The sequence below is a fragment of the Lynx rufus genome, unplaced genomic scaffold (genome assembly GCF_022079265.1).
Source record: "Lynx rufus isolate CCGP_SWC_20201006 ecotype Redwood Valley unplaced genomic scaffold, mLynRuf1.p SCAF_7, whole genome shotgun sequence".
Classification (NCBI taxonomy): Eukaryota; Metazoa; Chordata; class Mammalia; order Carnivora; family Felidae; genus Lynx; species Lynx rufus.
In genome coordinates this window covers 55,042,030-55,048,029 of record NW_025814889.1, presented here as the reverse complement: position 1 = coordinate 55,048,029, position 6,000 = coordinate 55,042,030, and positions in this window count along the sequence as shown.

The window sequence follows — 6,000 nt, the reverse complement described above, 5'->3', positions numbered from 1 at the left end:
AAATGTTGGTGGCCAATGGGAGAAAAGCAATGTTTCATAGAAATGAATGCTCCTGTCCACAGCATTGCTCCAAGTTTATTGCTTCCAAGTTTATTCCTATTTTGGTATCATCTTTTCTTAGCTTATACAGTTATCCAGAAAATTGAACAACATATTAGCATTTTGTTTAATATGTGAGCAAATTGGTAAGTAATTCTTTGACTTACAAATGCCTTGTTAAAGTACAAAAGAAAAACACTGAAAGCTCAGCAAGTGAACTACTTATTACTTAACTTTTACTTATTCACTGAGTTTTTCTTTAGCTTTTTAATATGATGTTATAGTCAGAGCCACAACCATATAAGGCTTAATTGTTAAAAACAAACAAACAAACAAACAAACAAACAGCAAGGGAGGAGCCTCTGGTTCCAAGTGACTAATCTTTTCTATAACCTGTTTTATGTAACCCTCAGAGCCAAGGAAACTTTGTCAAAGGATTAAAATTTACATAAACAAAGATCTCTTTATTTATAACTCTGATTCTCTGCAGAGCAAGAAGCTCCAGATTACATGTGTGCAGAGCTTTATACATATTGGTTACTCAATGAGTAATTTTTAAAAAAATTTGATGATCAGACGTAAGTGTAAAAGCAGCAGTGAATGGAGATGATGGTGAATGCTAAGGTAAAGGGAGTTCTTTGATTTAGGTTGTTGTGAGTTGCAATTCAGTTATTTTTGCTTGGGAAAAATGTAAGGTCAATTTAATACTCAGAAATATAAGACTCTTTGGTTTTCTAATTATCTTGTCTATAATTTCCTGGTAGTGACAAAAATTCTGTGTAATGCAGAATCATGCAATCATAATAATATTGCTTGTTCACAAACACATGGATATATACTTTGATTTTTTTCAAATATGTAGTTACAATTGGTGTGGAGCATTTGAAGTGAGTCTCAGTGATTCAAGATAATACTGCTTTCCTCCTGTTTTGTCCATGGTCTGAAAGACTTCTTTTTGTTTATCTTATTTCTCCAAACCCATCCTTCTAGTTCTGATCAAGCCCCATGTCTCCCATATCCCTCTCTTTCTCCCCTGAAATCTTAGAGCATTAGTTGTCTATACTATACACACACACAACACACACAAAATGGTGTTTTCTTTCAAAATTCAAAAATAGGAGTTATGTTTTTAAAAAGCCAAATGACACAAAACTATAAAAAGAAAAAGTCAATTTGGTGCCTATCATTTACATTTCTTTCTATACTCACATAAAAATATGACATATATAATTATACATATGTATATATATGTATGTATATATATAATACATATATACATACATATATACATATATAATACATGTATATAATATATATATTACATATATACATATACATATATAATATACATATATAATATACATATGTACCCCCTACTTTTAGTCACAGGAATAGGATCATTATTATATATGTTTTTTACCTCATTGCTGTATTCATTGAACTGTGTACCATGAACATTCCTCTAGGCCAGCACATGTATCTAAATCATTCATCTCTTAGAAAGAAACATGTCCGTTTCTATAGAACAGATTTCCAAAATTGTTTCCATTTACAGAAACAATGTGTACTGCAATTCACAACTTCACTATTTTTATAGTCCGTTTCACTAAATGTTATGAATTATCAAATATTTTGTTAACTTAATATATGAAAAAATGAGGGTATTGGGTTGTGTTGAGTTGCATTTCTCAGCTGCTAGTGAGCTGTGGCACCTTTTTTTTTTTTTAATTTTTTTTTTTTAACGTTTATTTATTTTTGAGACAGAGAGAGGCAGAGCATGAACGGGGGAGGGTCAGAGAGAGAGGGAGACACAGAATCGGAAGCAGGCTCCAGGCTCTGGGCCATCATCAGCCCAGAGCCCGACGCGGGGCTCGAACTCACGGACCGTGAGATCGTGACCTGAGCTGAAGTCGGACGCTTAACCGACTGAGCCACCCAGGCGCCCCTGTGGCACCTTTTACAAAAAACTTTTCATAAATTTTTTCGTGCATTTGCATTTCCTTTTTTATATATTTCTTTACATATGTAATACATATTCTTCATCTATCTATAATATATATTTATATATTTCTTTATATATTTCTGCCTCATATATATTTCAAGCCTTTTCTCTATCTCTTTCCCTTTTATATTTACCTTACTTATCATATTTTTTGTCTTTGTGTAATTTGTATTATTATGAATTCAACTCTGTAAATTTTTTCAATTATAGTTTCTTGGGTTTTTTTTATTTTTTATTTTTTTAAATTTTTTTTAACGTTTATTTATTTTTGAGACGGAGAGAGACAGAGCATGAACAGGGGAGGGGCAGAGAGAGAGGGAGACACAGAATCGGAAACAGGCTCCAGGCTCTGAGCTGTCAGCACAGAGCCTGACACGGGGCTCGAACTCACGGACTGTGAGATCATGACCTGAGCCGAAGTTGGACGCTTAACCGACCGAGCCACCCAGGCGCCCCTCTTGGTTTTTTTTTTTTTTTTAATTTTGAAGAGTTTTTCCTGACTCTAATACTTTCTTATTTTTTAAAATATTTTCATTTTTTACATTAAATCCTCAATCCATTGCTCTTTTCACTTTTGAACATGACATTAAGAAGGGCTAACACTATTTTCTTTCCAGATGAGATCTGATTATGATATCAGTATCATTTTTAAATAAGCTGCATTTTTTCCTAATAAACTATAATTGAAGTATTTATCATATACTACATTTTCATTTGTACTGGATCTAGTAATGGACTCAGTTTTGTACCAGTGACTTGTTTGCCTGCTTTTTTGCTCATGACTTTCTTTTTGAATCACATTAGTGCTACAGAAGGCTTTAACATCTCCTATGGCAAGTGCCCACAATCCTTTTCAGTTTCAGGGCAGAGTAAGACATTGTTTTGACCAACCTCAAGCTTAGTGAGCATGACTTTTTGAGGTTTTCTGAGAGCACTTTATATTTGTCCTTTGCAGTTTGGAGGATGCGGGGACTGTTGTCTGATTCGTGCTAAAAGGTCTAGAAGGCAAAGAGCATGGGTGGATCCTCCTGCCAGGAGGTGGAAGGAAACAAGGGCTACATTTGAAAAGGAGCAACATCCCAGTCAAGGGTGGGTCCACTGGCACTGGTTTGGGTCTGTCTTACTTCTGACTGGTTGGATTATATGGAGCAGTGACGAGACCTGAGTAGAGAGGCTAAAAGTGTGTCATGCATGTAAAAATTTGAAGGAAAACTTGTGTGTGACTAGTCAGATGAAGTACATTTACCCCACCGAAGATACTGCACGTTAGAGATCACAAATGAAGGGTAGCATGTCCAAAGACCCACAGAAATGGCCAGGAGAGTCTGTTTTAAATTATTCTCTAGGCCAGAGAAAGAAAAAATGACATTTCCTGCCTCCTTAACTACCCCGTGCAAGTTTCAACTCTGGAGGACACAGAAGCAGCCTTCCTCAGCTGTCGGGGGGAAGCTGGAGTGGGGCTGGGGAGAGAGGCCTACTAGTTGCTCTTCTGAAGTATTTTCTACACATACATAATATTTTACCATTTAACCTAAAGACATCTTTATGAATCATGGGAATAGATTTAGCTTTGAAAGTAGGTCATCAATGTCACAAGATAGGGGATTGGTGAGGACAGTCAAAGCATGTGAATCAAATCTGGGCCACATTAAAAAGGGAGATTTTTAAAAGTAGAATTTATCATTTATAATAATGGTAATAATTTCAGAAATTTACATAGTATTTTAATATATTTTTAATGTTTATTTTTTGGAAGAGAGAGAGAGAGAGAAAGAGAGAGAGAACGAGCGGGGGAGGGGCAGAGAGAGAGGGAGACACAGAATCCAAAGCAGGCTCCAGGCTCTAAGCTGTCAGCACAGAGCCCGACGTAGGGCTCAAACTCATAAACTGCAAGATCATGACCTGAACCGAAGTCGGACACTTAACTGACTGAGCCACCCAGGAGTTCCAAATGTATATAGTATTTTAAATCTCCAAATAGCCATTTATTTCTTGAAAGACAGGATATAAATAGGATTCCATGTCCTATATCTGAAATGAGGACAGCAAGTAGAAAATGTCTTAAGAGTTACTTACTACAGGGGCGCCTGGCTGGCTCAGTTGGTAAAACATGCCACTCTTGATCTCGGGGTCATGAGTTCAAGCCCCATGTTGGTGCAGACATTACTTAAAAAAAGTTACTAAATACAGCTATTCGGAGGCAGAACAGGATAAGATGAAGCTCAAGTTTGGCAGCTTTTTAGTCATTTTGTCTAGCAACAGAGGCAGCAAGAGATACCAATTATTGAAACTTATAATGTGTCAGGCTTTCTGACAGGTACTTTACACCATTCATCTCATTTTTCATTACATGCCATGTGGATGTCTGATATTTTCAGGATCCAGCAAGAAGATTTAGATATCTCCTATTTGAATCAATTCTAGAAAGCCTGAGAAGATCTGCTTAGATGGTCCCTTGGCAGTTCTGGAAAATCTGAGGTATTTAGGTTACTTGGGTTTAAAAATTAGAATTAATTTAGATGTGGCAGTGGGAGCTTGGGTGTTATAAAATGTCATCTAAATATGTGATGTAAGTTGCATTGTATTGCTAGTGCAGGAAAAGAACAGGAGAGGAGAATGTAGACCGGGTTCTGCATTGGTTTGGCTCACCAACATTTTTGTCTTACAAATTAGAAATCTTTGACAGTAACAATCTGTGATTTCATCAACTTTTATGAGAATATTATATGGTGATCCAGTGAAACTGTATAATTTACTTGCATTCTCAAATGGGAAAACATCCAGTGAAATAGGAATTTGAAAAGCCCACCAGAGGGGCGCCTGGGTGGCGCAGTCGGTTAAGCGTCCGACTTCAGCCAGGTCACGATCTCGCGGTCCGTGAGTTTGAGCCCCGCGTCGGGCTCTGGGCTGATGGCTCAGAGCCTGGAGCCTGTTTCCGATTCTGTGTCTCCCTCTCTCTCTGCCCCTCCCCCGTTCATGCTCTGTCTCTCTCTGTCCCAAAAATAAATAAACGTTGAAAAAAAAAAATTTAAAAAAAAAAAAAAAAAAAGAAAAGCCCACCAGAAACACCTCATTTTGAAGAAGTCCTGATTCTTTTTTGATACATTTTCTTTCTTTTATTTCTACATGAGTGTGATGTTTCCTTCATTTGCTAGTGACACATCATTTGTAGTTTATGCATTCTTATTGTTTATGCTGTGAGTTTTGGTGTTAAAACCCATGTAAATGGGGCTAAGCGGTAGGACTACTTAATAAGCTACAATGTCAGAAATAGAGAACATATCTTTGATCTTTCTATACTGTCTTTTGCTATATTTACCTGAACAGAATAAATTGTTTACATACATAATGAAAGGGCAGAGGATACACTGTATTCCAAGTTTCTATTTTCCAGCTGGGACATGGATCATTTGCTAACCTCTTAAGTCAACGGTGGATCTTAATCTGTTAATAAGTCTCATTTGCATCTGGTAATTGTGGTCACATTTATGTGTATTTCTATCAGCTAAATTAAGTTTTAAATATAGATTTCTAGAAAAGGCTAGAAAAAGAGGTGTGTAGGTCATGATACCTAAGGTTTTCTGAGGCAAAGTTCCAGATAAAACTTGCAATAAAGTGTAACTGTATTGATACAACAAATTTTAGATATGTAAACATTTTATCCTGATGCTTTCCTGTATTATAGATGAAAAACAATTCAGCTCAGATTACTCGTCACAGTGACTAAGCTCATTTGGTAGAGCAGCACGTTATCCATTTTAAGTGATTCTGCTCTTAAACACAAATATACTAAAAGGGCAGCATGTACTAGAGATGTGTAGACGTAAAGGATGGTTAAGTACCTCAGCACATGATGTGTTAAAACAGCCACAGTCAAGCGTTCGTTAGATTGTTGTATGAGGGTGTTAATGATGATGAAGAACAAACGGGTCTTCTCTATATTCGAATAGGCTCTAGAA